Here is a 15,947-nt window from a genome sequence, read left to right on the forward strand (position 1 = left end):
ACTTGAAATGAAAACTGGTCTCTGCAACCAGATGTATCACCGCCACCCACAGAAGTACTATATGGTGCAAACGTATTATATGATATGTTTTATTCGAATTAATCTCAACTTCCTCAAGTGTTTACTATGTCTCCTGGAACACCTTGTACATCGCAGGTGGAGAACGAAGTCTTAATGAGTAATCTTTAGTGCAACTTCATATTTCTGACCGTGGATCCGGCCACACACTGCTGTGGCTCAGTCTGCTTAGATAGACAAGAAAAGAATAGAAAAGAAAAGAGAAGAGAAAATACATGTTTCTAATATGTATGGGAATTGGATATAAGTCATATTTCTTTCTCCCCGCTGTTTCTGGCCGTATCCCCCTCACCCTTTCTGTGTCCATCTCCTCCCCCTTTCTCCTCTCTCTGTCCAACGCGTCCATCTCCTCTTCCTGTCCATCTTCTTCTCCTCCTACCTCCCTTTATCTCGTCCTGCCTCCTCTCTCTCACCCTCCCTCAATCCAACACCTCCTTCCCAATTTCTCTGTCCATCTTCTTCTCCTCCCCTATCTCTTCATTTCCTCCTGCCACCTCTCTCTGTCCATTTCTTCCTTCCCCTTTTCTGTATCAGTTTCCTCCCACCCCACTCTCCATCTCCACTACCCCCATCTCTCTGACCTTGATCCTGCAAATTCAGATTCTAATCATAAATGAATAAGTCATAAATACAACTTTCCTGTTGCTAACAGCGTTTCTATTTATGAATCAGGCCACCTATGGACTGCATACAACTTAAGACTTATGGTGTTTCTTTTTCTTCTTTTCTTCCCAGTACTTCTTCATTTTCTCGCCAACTGCTCGTCTCTGTTCATCTGTCCACACTCTCTCGGGTCGAGGCTTTAGCTCATCTCCTTCATAGTTTGCGTTCTCTATCAGTAGCCTGAAGTGATTCCTGTCACGTATTATTTCTTCTGTAACACCTATTTTGTCGGCGTCTTTCCTTACTGCTTCTATCCATCCTTAAGTTTTTTTCAGCTTACTAACGTAATTAAAAATTTTCTTTGTAATCGTTGTTTCTTCTATTCTTTTTAAATGTCCATAAAATTTTAGCCGTCTCTTCCTCATTGTATCTGTGATCTTTTCTGTATTTTTGTATAAGTCTTCAATTTTCCTTTTAATTCGCCTATTTCCCTTGTTTTTCTCAGGACGTAGAATTTTTCATTGTATTTTTCTCTCACTCTTTTCTAGTTCTCTTAATTCGCCTTTCTTATTCAATGTTAGGCACTCTGATCCATATGTTGCTTGTATCCTAATAACTGAATTATAATGCTTAATCTTCGCTTGTATGGATATTGATTTCTTATTGTAGTAGTTTTGTGTTAATTTATATGCAAATTCTAACTTTTTTATTCTTCCTTTATATGTTGTGTTATCCAGTCCATTGTCTTGGATCCACTCCCCCAGGTATCTGAATCTATCAACTCTTTTAATTTTTCCATACTTTGTTTTCACAAACTTTTCTGTATTATGTTTGTGTCCTATATACTCGGCTTATATATATATAAAGTAGTATATAGTCTATATGTATTAAACGTTTATTATAAAAATATGTAAATCGGAATGGTACATTCTGAAAATTTTGTTAATAATTTTTTCAATATATATATATATATATATATATATATATATATATATATATATATATATATATATATATATATATTGAAAAAATTATTAACAAAAATTATATATATATATATGTTCTTGCCCGATTGCTTTGAAATTTTGACACTACGTGCATTCTGATTTACGCTTTTGCATACAAAATTTTAAACAAACGACCATTTAAGTTTTAGTTTACATAGATAACAGCAAGTGTATGAAGAGTTGAAATACAGCAGAACAATATCAATGTATCTAGTTTTGCTCGATTTGATTAGAATTCTTATCAATTGGTGCACGCTGGTATCACGTATACAATGATTGTATAACAAACTTACAACATTTACTACAAAGTTCGCTGACAGCTAGTGATTGGAGCAGCAAATCTAACTCACGTTTAAGTAATGTTCATGAGACTAATAATCTCACATCTCTGGTACTGAGCTACCCAGATGCAAAAAACAGCATTGTTATATCTAGATGTGTGTGATGACGGGGCAGATAGGCACTATTAATTGTTATCAATACACACTCAAATGATAGTGAAATTAAGTTCTAAAAAGTCCAGATTTTAAGTTTTCCTCTCATTAATTATATACAGTTTGCAGTACATATCTAACCGTGTTCATATTTGTTAAAGTACATGGTCGTTGTTAGCAACACTGTACGGATATTAGCCCCACTATTAATCATATAGCCTGGCGGCTAAATTTTAACGGTCTGTAATAGCAAATACTGCTTGGAAACTTGAACGAAGTATCATCTACAGCAAAAATCAGTACAAAAAACCGGCTGGATATATTTTAGAAAGTTCAAATGTCACTGGGACATTAATTTTTGTATTTGATTTTGGTTGGAATTCAACAAAAGCAATACTTACATTGTACAAAACTAACACTTACTACCAAATGAATGAAACTTGTTTTTTCTTTAAGCATATTAAAATTAAAACTATAAAGAAAGCACTGGTGTAAATGACATTCCCACGTGTTTCCTGTATGTTCAAATTTGTATTAGACCACACTTTAGTAAGCTGAAAAATGCATGTTTCCTGTAGGGCAGAATTCCAACTGTATGAGAGACTTCAAGTGCTACTATTTTGAAGCAGAATGAGAAAAAGGATCATCACAGTTCTCAATCATACAGGATAACCTATCTCCTAGACCCTTTAAGAAAAGTGCTTCGAAAATTGCTGCGTGGAAGATTGAAGGAGCAAAGGCTGCTGTATTGAAACATTCCTTATCAGTTTGGATTCAATTAAGGAAAGCAATGGAGGATGCTATAAAGAAGGCAATAAACTGAGCAAATCCCGTTTCATGCAGATAAATAGTGGAGATAATGATAGACGATGCCGAGGTTTTCGACGGTCTTCGGTGGCTAGAGCTATTTGAGAGCCAGAGCCGCTGCTCTATGACCCTATAAAGACTATGCAAGAACGGGAAGATAAGAACTGGTGGTGTATCTACATGATATAAAAATTCGAGTGAAGGGTATTTCAAAACACAGTCTGTTAAGAGGCTGTAACACAGTTTGTAACACCACAGCTCTTATGCTGTATGGATTTATTTATTAATTTTGTTGCTTTATTTAATGTTACATTGTTGATCGTCTGTAAATGTGTTTGAATCGATAACATAAAATTGTGTACTCTTTTCTTTGTTAAAACTTTGATGTCGTAGTTTGTTTCAATGCAAAGTAGTGTATCTGTACTGTAAATACTTTGTCCCATTTGGAGGGAACAAAACTTACTGCATATAATTGTAATTTTGTATGAATAATTTTTTTGTAGAGGTGTCAATATGTGAAAATGTTCTGTCTTATTTAATGTATTTGATTGCTGTTATGTAAACTGCTGATCCTCACTTAGGGCTCTTAATTATTCTGTGTATAAGAGGTGTAGTGGTTCCCCTCGGGAACGGAACTGTGTAGCGCGCGCAAAATGTGATTGGCCTAGGTGGAAAAGGTGGAACAAGAGTCAGTCGTGAACAAGCTACGAGTCGAGGACGAGCCAGCAGTCAGAGATGAGCTACGAGACCGTGCACTGCCGCATAAAAGTTGCATAGTGCTGGTTTCGAGAGAGGCTTTTCTGTTATTTTCCAATGCCTCCGATGGATGGATAAATAGCTGGGCTATTCTGGAGTTTGTATCTATCATCGCCACCAAGAAATGACAGATTCCAGCAATTCTGCCTGCAATTCCACCTACCAACATGCAGCTGCCACCACATTGCGCAATCATCGAAACGTAACACTATAATGATGATGTACAGTGAAGGATCAGCTTAATGGATATGTTATTGTGCTGAAATATAAGGTAATTTATATCTGAATTTATGTACCTACCTTGACTTTTCTCCTCATCATAACACCTCTCAGGGTCCTCTCCGTTTGAACTAAAGTGATTACCGAGTGTCCTTATTGAAAGTACGTTAAAACTCAGTTTGCTAATTAATGCCTCTTGAATATAGTAAAGTGAAAGTTAAAGTTAATGTGGCAAGAGAGTGAGTTAAAGTTAATGATGCTTGCCGAAATAATTTTCCTAGTAAAACTGACTATTAATGTGTTGTTGCCAAATTAAAATTAAAATTTCTCAAGACTGAGGCTTATAACGTTTTGCTAAGTAAATGATCACATTACTGCCTGTTGTTAATCTCAGAAAGTGGGTCAGTATCTTACATTAATGTTAATTTTATGTCTCACGGTAGTAAAAGTAGAATACTGCATAGTAGGAAATTATATGCTCATGATTACTAAGTTGTTGTCTCTCTTGTGTGCATATTAACAGTATAAAGACCACTCAGTTTGTGTAAGCCCTGAAAGTGATAGTGTTTTTCTGTACGTGTTATAACTGTGCAAATAGTTTTTTGTGCTGCTCCAGTTGTTAGCTTCAATCTTAAAACATATATGTATCAGAGTTCATTACACTCGCGTGTGGCCAAGTCTAGGTTGTGTTTGTCCGTTATAGTTACTTATACCTACTTTCTTAAACGAGAATGTTAATCATTCTCTTGCCTAGTTAGGCTGGCGGCCGTTTTCTTTATCCGTTGAACAGTGCAGATAGGCAAAATTTTGTTTGGTACTGTTCAAATATTTACGTAATTCTAACTTTCATTTCCGGTAAGCCATTTCTGTTAGGTACAACACGGTCAACTTAACAAAAATCCTCCCAGAGGGTAACACTGCTCTGTTGCTTTATACCATAATTGCTATAACAAAATAGTTTTATTTCAAAACCTGTTTCCAGCTTTAAGGTTATGGTACAATAGTAGCAGACGGGTAGTGTTATACGTGGCTTTGCCGTGACAGGACTAATTGTTCTGTTGTGGCATCGTATGTACTAAACCAAACTTGGTATTTCATTGAATAAGCTACGTAAATATGCTGCTGTAGTGTTATAAGTTCTTCCAGAGATATACGATTGGTCCCAAGGCATAACATCTCAAAAAACTACCACCTAATAAGAGAAGCACTGATACGATTTAATGACACATCTATAAAAAACAAAATTTTATTCAGATTTTTATTTGTCCTTCTAGACGGGTGATTCAATTACAGCGCACATTTTCTATTTTCGAACTTTTGCGGGTTACATGTAAAATTCGTTCGGTGTCCTGTACTTTTAACTTACTTCGTAATTTACAGAAACTTCTGTCAACAGTACTCTCGTTCAAAATCAATCATTCCCTAATTCATTGTGTTTTTACATGTATTTTTTCTTACAAAATCGCTTCCCCATTAATGTAGTTTAGGTACTTACGTCATTAATGTTACGTGCACAAAATACATTTATCAGAAATTTTCAGATGCTTATGACTATTGGGTGTCAGGCATTGCACGGTAAATTCTGAGCTTAACTGCCCCAGCAGTGTCCTCTTAGGAAATCGTTTTCTAATTCATCCTTATTATAGTTTAGGTACTTATGTAATTAGTGCACTAGTTCCACTTTTCTATTGCTCATGCACTCATCTTCTCCGAATCAGCGTCGCAAAATTTGCACCCGCCAGATAAACACAACTCTTACGCATTCAGCTTCTGTACTACAACACTTGGTTTTGTGCTAATTATAACTCTGATATAGTATTCCATTCAGTTTCCCGGTTAAGCAGTAATTAATATTAATAACGTCAATTATGGACTATGCTGTGAGGACTGCGATTGTTAATATTTCTGCTTCAGCTCCGAATTTTTATTTCAACCCAGGCGCGTTTCGTTGGTTAGACTTTACAAGTTTGTTATTAGCGGTAAGCGTTGGCAATATTATGCAGCAGCAGGCGAGGCGGCCGATATTTTAGGCTCTGGTTTGTATTGTTAATAATGAAGCACTTAGAGGTGCGATGCAGCAGATGATATAAAGATATTAGAGACATTTGCAATGCAAGAAGATCAGTGCGTGATCTGCATCCTGTCGCTGAATGTCACGTATGTTTCTCACTGCACATCGGTTACACGACGTTGTTGGTATGTAGTAAAACAGTTACCATTTTTCACCAAAGAGCTTAAAACCGAAGAGTTTACATAACAGAATTACAGCTAACAGAAAATTAATGTAAGACGATACGAACATTTCATTCATTAACGTGACACAGTGACAAGGAGACGTCTTTGTATGTATTTAGCAACAAAAGGAATGGATTAAAGTACTTCTGATGTCACACAATTCCATTGTCATAAATTTTTTTTTAAATTTATGGACAACTTAGCAAATAAATAAAGAAGAAAAAATAATGAATACAGTGAAAATAAGGAAAAGTGGATGTATCACGTATTTAGGAAATATTTCACAAAAAGTTGCCAGTCTGTTTAAAAGGAATGAAACAAGAATAGCTTTCTCAATTAAAACAAACCGTGTCCCAGATTGTATTTCATCTTGATAACAATTACCCCAAAGACGCCATGTACAAAATTACCTGCAATGAATGCTTTGCTCATTGTATAGGACAAACTAGCTGTAACATTCACACAAGGTTCGAAGACCAAATAATCGCATTCGCACATTACGCACAAAAAAAAAAATAAATAAAAAAATAAAACAGAAATAGAATACATGTCAAAATACAGGTCATAGCTTTGAGGACATACAGTGAGACCGTAAAATAGAACTTTATGAAGAACCTGAGATTTCTGTCCACAGAAAGAATGGCCAAAATTTACTCACTGGGTATTTTCTACGCAAATACAGCTATTCTTGTCAAAATTTATGACACAATATTTGATACATTATTATTCCCATGCGTATATCATGTGAGTGTAACTTTTTCCACATATACATCTCAGTTCCAAGAACATTCATAATTTTTATCATGTAGGTAATACGAGTAACTCTCGAACTCTGCACTTCCAAACACGTAACTCCCATCATTTTATGGTCATAAACATTATAATCTACAAAATATGTTTCGGGACCACTCGGTTACCTTTAAAGATTTTTACAATTTACGTAGCTATATTTTATTTTCATTATGCTATTACGTAGGAACTTCGAACAGTAGAATTAGCGACATCAAAAAGTAGTTTAAATAGTTCCTACTATTATTAAATGTATATGAAAACTTCTTGCCGTTGTACCAAAATACCGTATAAAATGTTCATAGAGTCTTAAACAGTCTTCGATTTTACACACTTTGCCCGAGACAATATAATTTCTGCTTTATACACTATTGGCCATTAAAACTGCTACACCAAGAAGAAATGCAGATGATAAACGTGTATTCATTGGACAAATATATTGTACTAGAACTGACATGTGATTACATTTTCACGCAATTTGGGTGCATAGATCCTGAGAAATTAGACCCAGAACAACCACCTCTGGCTGTAATAACGGCCTGGGCATTGAGTCAAACAGAGCTTGGGTAGCTTGTACAGGTACAGCTGCCCAGGCAGCTTCAACACGATACCACAGTTCATCAAGAATAGTGACTGGAGTATTGTGACGAGCCAGTTGCTTAGCCACCATTGACCAGACGTTTTCAATTGGTGAGAGATCTGGAGAATGTGCTGGCCAGGGCAGCAGTCGAACATTTTCTGTATCCAGAAAGGCCCTTACAGGACCTGCAACATGCGGACTTGCATTATCCTGCTGAAATGTAGGGTTTCGTAGGGATCGAATGAAGGGTAGAGCCACGGGTCGTAACACATCTGAAATGTAACGTCCACTGTTCAAAGTGCCGTCAATGCTAACAAGAGGTGATCGAGACGTGTAACCACTGGCATCCCATACCATCACGCCGAGTGATACGCCAGTATGGCGATGACGAATACCCGCTTCCAATGTGCGTTCACCGCGATGTCGCCAAACTCGGATGCGACCACCATGACGCTGTACGCAGAACCTGGATTCATTCAAAAAAATGACGTTTTGCCATTCGTGCTCCCAGGTTCGTCGTTGAGTACACCATCGCAGGTGCTCCTGTCTGTGATGCAGCGTCAAGGGTAACCGCAGCCACGGTCTCCGAGCTGATAGTCCATGCTGCTATTGTCGTCGAACTGTTCGTGCAGATGGTTGTTGTCTTCCAAACGTCCCCATCTGTTGACTCAGGGGTCGAGACGTGGCTGCACGATCCGTTACAGCCATGCGGATAAGATACCTGTCATCTTCACTACTAGTGATACGAGGCCGTTGGGATCCAGCACGGCGTTCCCTATTACCCTGCTGAACCCACCGATTCCATATTCTGCTAACAGTCATTGGATCTCGACCAACGCGAGCAATAATGTCGCGATACGATAAACCGCAATCGCGATAAGCTACAATTCGACCTTTACCAAAGTTGGAAACGTGATGGTACGCATTTCTCCTCCTTACACGAGTTATCACAACAACGTTTCACCAGGCAACGCCAGTTAACTGCAGTTTGTGTATGAGAAATCGGTTGGAAACTTTCCTCATTTCAGCACGTTGTAGGTGTCGCCACCGGCGCCAACTTTGTGTGAATGCTCTGAAAAGCTAATCATTTGCGTATCACAGCATCCTCTTCCCGTCGGTTAAATTTCGCGCCTGTAGTACGTCCTCTTCGTGGTGCAGCAATTTTAATGGCCAGTAGTGTATAACCACGACTCAGTGAGTTTTGTAGAGTGTACGCTTGTTTCAGAATACAGCCCACGCATGCTCCTCTTGCACTGTGGACATTTTAATACATTTATATCACCCGTTATGTCACATCTATAAGTGCTGTGCTTAATGGCATTCATTTTTAACGGTGTAAGTCACAACTTGAGATCTCGGCCTCCTAGCCCGCTACTCCACGAAATCACCAACGGTTATCGCTAATTACAGCCACCTAAAAGACGTATGTAGCGTGATGATAATGGCCAAGCATCGAAACGGATAGTGAGTGAAATAAAGACTTTGTACAGGGTGTTTCAAAAATGACCGGTATATTTGAAACGGCAATAAAAACTAAACGAGCAGCGATAGAAATACACCGTTTGTTGCAATATGCTTGGGACAACAGTACATTTTCAGGCAGACAAACTTTCGAAATTACAGTAGTTACAATTTTCAACAACAGATGGCGCTGCGGTCTGGGAAACTCTATAATACGATGTTTTCCACATATCCACCATGCGTAGCAATAATATGGCGTAGTCTCTGAATGAAATTACCCGAAACCTTTGACAACGTGTCTGGCGAAATGGCTTCACATGCGGATGAAATGTACTGCTTCAGCTGTTCAATTGTTTCTGGATTCTGGCGGTACACCTGGTCTTTCAAGTGTCCCCACAGAAAGACGTCACAGGGGTTCATGTCTGGCGAATAGGGAGGCCAATCCACGCCGCTTCCTGTATGTTTCGGATAGCCCAAAGCAATCACACGATCATCGAATTATTCATTCAGGAAATTAAAGACGTCGGCCGTGCGATGTGGCCGGGCACCATCTTGCATAAACCACGAGGTGTTCGCAGTGTCGTCTAAGGCAGTTTGTACCGCCACAAATTCACGAAGAATGTCCAGATAGCGTGATGCAGTAATCGTTTCGGATCTGAAAAATGGGCCAATGATTCCTTTGGAAGAAATGGCGGCCCAGACCAGTACTTTTTGAGGATGCAGGGACGATGGGACTGCAACATGGGGCTTTTCGGTTCCCCATATGCGCCAGTTCTGTTTATTGACGAAGCCGGCCAGGTAAAAATAAGCTTCGTCAGTAAACCAAATGCTGCCCACATGCATATCGCCGTCATCAATCCTGTGCACTATATCGTTAGCGAATGTCTCTCGTGCAGCAATGGTAGCGGCGCTGAGGGGTTGCCGCGTTTGAATTTTGTATGGATAGAGGTGTAAACTCTGGCGCATGAGATGATACGTGGACGTTGGCGTCATTTGGACCGCAGCTGCAACACGGCGAACGGAAACCCGAGGCCGCTGTTGGATCACCTGCTGCACTAGCTGCGCGTTGCCCTCTGTGGTTGCCGTACGCGGTCGCCCTACCTTTCCAGCACGTTCATCCGTCACGTTCCCAGTCCGTTGAAATTTTTCAAACAGATCCTTTATTGTATCGCTTTTCGGTCCTTTGGTTACATTAAACCTCCGTTGAAAACTTCGTCTTGTTGCAACAACACTGTGTTCTAGGCGGTGGAATTCCAACACCAGAAAAATCCTCTGTTCTAAGGAATAAACCATGTTGTCTACAGCACACTTGCACGTTGTGAACAGCACACGCTTACAGCAGAAAGACGACGTACAGAATGGCGCACCCACAGACTGCGTTGTCTTCTATATCTTTCACATCACTTGCAGCGCCATCTGTTGTTGAAAATTGTAACTACTGTAATTTCGAAAGTTTGTCCGCCTGAAAATGTACTGTTGTCCCAAGCATATTGCAACAAACGGTGTATTTCTATCGCTGCTCGTTTAGTTTTTATTGCCGTTTCAAATATACCGGTCATTTTTGAAACACCCTGTAACTGCCGCAGGAGTATACAGGGTGTCCGAGAAATGTTGCGACAAACTCCGAGTTTGAGGAACAAATGTAGAACTGAAACCCGTGTTCAGAAACGTCATCCAATGGCAGTACAGGGCGTCGCAGTTATAGGTGCCTTTGTTTGCCGCCAGACCATGTCGTCGGCAGCAAACGTAACTTTATGCGCTGACGGGCCATAAGTGGAACATCTTGCAATGTTGTTTGTTGTTTACTGACCACGATTGGTTTCAAAGATAGCCAGTGGAGAAGATGGAGCTAGCTGCTTCTATGAATGCGATGCCCTGTTGCCTCGGTGGATGACGATTTAATTTACGGGTTTCCATCCACAGTTTATTCTCGCCTTCAACCCTTTAAAAACACCAATCTTTTTCGGTATACAGGAAAACAAGAAACTGTGTATCGAGACCCGTGTCCTAAACTACCATCCACTGAGGCAACAGGCCATCACTTTCGTAATAGACAAGGACATCTCCACTGGAGATCGTGGAAATCCGTCAGTATCAGTGAATAACAAACAACATTGCAAGACGTTCCACCTATGGTCCGCTGGAGTACAAAGTAAAGTTTTCTATCGTGGAGGTGGACTAGTGACAGGTCCCGACGCCTATTTTCGACGTTCTGTAGCGTCGTTGGGTGACGTTTCCGGACAAGCAGTCCTGTCCTAGATTTATTCCTCAAGGCACCATCTACAATCCCTCTAAGGTTGTCGCAATTTTTTTAAGGCACTCTTTGTATTTATTTCAACAGTGTTAATATCGTCGACGTTTTTGGTACATTACGTTTTCTTCAACGTTGTTACTAGGGTTCATAACCACAGATATACGAGGGCTTGCTAAAAAATAATGCCTTCCCATTTTTGTGTGAAAACTTCATGGCTTATTAAATACAACAACGTTATGAACGTTCTCAATCTCTATTCTTCATGTCTACATATTTATTTCCCGACATAGTCGCCCTGACATCGTGCACATTTGTCCCAACGAGACAGCAGTTTCTTGATACAGTCACTGTAGAATATGTGACTTTGTTGACGGAGTGACAAACTCACCTCTGCCAGCACCAATCCATCGCTGTCAAAATGAAGTCCTCGAGGGTGTTCTTTAAGTTATGACAACAGATGAAATTCGATCGGGACCAAGACAGGACTGTACGGAGGATGATCGACGCCAATGCGTTGGATTGTACCAAATGTCGCAGCGCTCGTGTGTGGTCTGGCATTGACATACTGAACGAGAGGGTGTTCCACGTGCGGAATAACTCTTCTAAACTCGATTATAGCATGCTGTTTCTTACTCACTCACTTACTTACTCACTCCGTTACACACCGCCATGTTACATGCTACAATTCGGAACCCTCTAGCGGCAGACGGCGGCAAAGATGTAGACATGAAGGGTAAACATGTAGAATTTTAATAACGTATGTTTCATTTAAAAAGGTTTAAGAGTTTTTACATTAAGAAAATCAGAGGAATTACTTTTCAGCACGCCCTCCTAGTTCAAGAAACAAAGTTTTCTTAGAGAGATCTGTAATCTTGATTCGAGGGTTCTCTTTCGATATTTACACAAACCATTGTAGCTTCATACCTTGAAGACAGCTTGCAATACTTGTACCGTAACAGAACCTGATATTAAAAGACTATCGGCGATACTAATTTAAAGCTAATTATTGTGTTCGGAAACTTGCAGCTTTGCGCAGGAGTCAGAAATAGAGGATATACAGTCTAGACCAGAAGAAAACCGAGTCTTTTGAAATGTGGTGCTACCGAATAATGCTGTAGGTTGGCTGGGTCGATGGAGTAACTGATGAAGTACTGAATCGAATTGAAGGGAAAAGAAATTTGTCGAACAAGCTGACTAAAAGAATGGATGAGATGATAGAAGACATCGTGACATATTACGAAATCATCAAACTGCTAATGGAGGAAGCGAAAGTGCGGGACGCAAAAATAGTTGACTGACACCTAGGCTCGAATGCAGAAATGCACTACAATAGTTTAAGAGACTTGCACAGAGTAAACTAGCATGGAGAGCTGCGTCAATCAACAACCTGTTTGAGGCAGAAGTTCGTAGTGGTTTTTTTTGCAGTTGTTAAGCGTTTATTTATCGATTGTCATTTTTTATCTGTAGTTTAGTGTTGCTATTTGAGATAACATATTGTCATTTTGTCATCTGGACATAGAAAGTGCAGTTTTGGACGACAGAAAATGGAGTGCCAACTGGAGAAATCGGAACATATCAGACCTATTCTTCTGTTTCGGTTCAATAATGGGGTAACAGCAGCGTAGGAAGCCACAAACATTTTCACCGTGTATGAAGACAATGCCTTTGGATAGAGCACGTAAGAAAATGAGTTTCTCGTTTTAAGGGTTTTTACATTAAGTTTCTCGTTTTAAGAGTTTTTACATTAAGAAAATCAGAGGAATTACTTTTCAGCACGCCCTCCTAGTTCAAGAAACAACCTGATTTTCATATCAGTGGCTCTCAACGTTCTGGAAGACCTTCGTCGTTTGATGAAGACCGTTTTACCTCATAAATCCACAGTGATACACGTCAGTGTATTCGAGAACTGGCAAATGTGATGAAATGTGATCATTCCACCTTTGTGCGGCATTTGCACTCAGTGTGGGAGGTTCAAAAATCGGGTGTATGGGTACCGCATGCTCTAAATCAAAATCACAAAAATCAGTGGGTAGAGGTTTGTGCATCTCTGCTTACTTGTCACCAATTGCCTCGTGAACAACACCTACCAGTCCCATTCTGTATCGCTGCCGGTGACGAGATGTGGTGTCCGTGTTCTAACATAAGGAGAAAAAAGGAATGGCTTAGCCAAAACAGAGTAGTAACTTGCTGTGCAAAGACCTGCGCGCATCCACAAAAGAGAATATTATGGATCTGGTGGAACAGCGACGGTGTGGCGTACTACGAATTGCTTCCTCGAGGTAACCATCACTGCTGACATTTATTGCCAACAACAGAAACGTTATACAGACGCAATTCAAGAACAACGACCAGGAAGAGTGCGTGAGATGATGCTACTTCACGGCAACGCCCCGCCCCAATTCTGACAGACTGACAAGAAAGGCTGTACAGGAGTTGGGCTGAGAAATCATTCCGCACCCACTTTATTCATCAGATCTCGATCTTCAGATTTTCACCTTTTCCGCTCTCTGTCGAACAACGTGCAATGAACTTGCTTTCCGCCTGAAAATGCGCTCCTAACATGGCTTGACGAGTTCTTAGCCTCAAAACCAGGTGATTTCTACAGTCGCGAAATCCAACAGTTACCTCAGAGTTAGCATAATCCTGTAAATAGTGAAGAAGAATATACACACATCAACGAAAGTTTTGCATCAGTCTGGTTCTCAGAACTCCTGAAGGCAGACGTTGAGTGTTGTTATTGTATCACAGACACAGTCCCTTTGAAAATTCAGGGATGTCTCTAAAACCGCCCAAAGATGTAAACAAACATGCATGAGCAGCATGTATTAGACAGAGGGGCCCCCACAGCCGATCAGTTCCAGTCATTCCACCAGGAAGGAGGTACACAGCTCGTGTTGTCTGTAGTTCAACCATACGTAGACGGTCAATACCGCGGTTCGCTCGCGTCCGCATTGTTACTTTTTGCCAGGAAGGGCTCTCAACAAGGGAAGTGTCCAGGCGTCTCGGAGTGAAAAAAAGCGATGTTGTTCGGACGTAGAGGAGAAACAGAGAGACAGGAACTGTCGATGACATGCTTCGCTCAGGCCGCCCAAGGGCTACTACTGCAGTGTATTACCGCTACCTACGGATTATGGCTCGTAGGAACCCTGGCAGCAACGCCACCGTGTTCAATAATGCTCTTCGTGCAGCCATAGGACGTCGTGTTAAGACTCAAACTATGCGCAATGGGCTGCGTGATGCGTAACTACTCTCCTGACGTCCATGGCGAGGTCCATCTTTGCAACCACGACACCATGCAGCACGGTACAGATGGGAGAACAACATGCCGAATGGACCGTTCAGGATTGACATACACGTTCTCTTCATCGATGAGTGTCGCATATGCCTTCAACCAGACAATCGTCGGAGACATGTTTTGAGGCAAACCGGCCAGGCTGAACGCCTTTGACACACGGTCGAGGGAGTGCAGCAAGGTTGAAGTTTCCTGCAGTTTTGGGGTGGCATTATGGGGGCCGACGTACGCCGCTGGAGGTCAGGGAAGGAGCCGTAACGGCTGTACGATACGTGAATGCTATCCTCCGACCGATAGTGCAACAATATCGGCAGCATATTGGACGACAATTGACACCCCCATCCCGCACATCTTGTGACTGGCTTCCTTCAGGATAAGGAGAGTGGCCAGCACGTTCTCCAGACATGAACCCTATCGAGCATGCCCGGGATAGATTGAAAATGGCTGTTTATGGACGACGTGACCCACTATTCACTCTGATGGATCCACGCCGAATCTCCATTGAGGAGTGGGACAATCTGGACCAACAGTGCATTGATAAACTTATAGATAGTATGCCACGACGAACATAGGCATGCATCAGTGCAAGAGTATGTGATACTGCTTAATAGAGGTACCGGTGTGTACAGCAATCTGGACCACCGCATCTGAAGGTCTCGCTGTATGGTGGTACAACATGCAATGTGTAGTTTTCATGAGCAATAAAAAGGGCGGAGATGATGTTTATGTTGATCTCTATTCCAATTTTCTGTACAGGTTCCGGAACTCTCTTAGCCGAGATGATGCAAAACTTATTTTGATGTGTGTATTATTGATAACTGAAGTGTCTGTCATGCGTACCTGTTGTGCGTCTTAAAATTACGGAAACACGCTAAGATCTTAGGCACCAACCGTAGACCACAACAACAATATCAGCTGTCGCAAACGGAACGAGTGGATAAATGGAGTAGTACAGTGGATGAAATCTTTATCACGAAGGTAATGCCCGCTGTCAAAGCTGCGAGAACGCACAGCATATACCTACGTATGACAACGCGGTATCGGGAGAAGACAGTCTCTGTTGTGAATTAGAAATGTCACCAGAAGCACTTCTCGGTGATCTACGTTTAACGCTAGTCGGACGGTGGCAACGGGGCGAAGCGATCCCGAGCCCAGAGCTCAGAGAGCGTTTGGCACGTCACGCGAGTCTAGCGTCGGCCGCGCCAGCGAGCGGCGCCGTAGCCGTTAAAATATCGGTTATGGGCAGCAAATTGCGTGTTTTACCGCAGCACTGCCGGCCGGGTGATAATTGAATTGCATTTATTGGCACATTGCCCGCCGGCCGGCCGCCGGATACGCACGGGATGAAAGCAATACCGCACTGATGCGATCAAAAACTGATACATCACCGGCGGCGCTCCTTCGCAGCTCGTTACGCCAGCAGACCGCACAC

This window comes from Schistocerca nitens, chromosome 2, assembly GCF_023898315.1.
Source record: "Schistocerca nitens isolate TAMUIC-IGC-003100 chromosome 2, iqSchNite1.1, whole genome shotgun sequence".
Classification (NCBI taxonomy): domain Eukaryota; kingdom Metazoa; phylum Arthropoda; class Insecta; order Orthoptera; family Acrididae; genus Schistocerca; species Schistocerca nitens.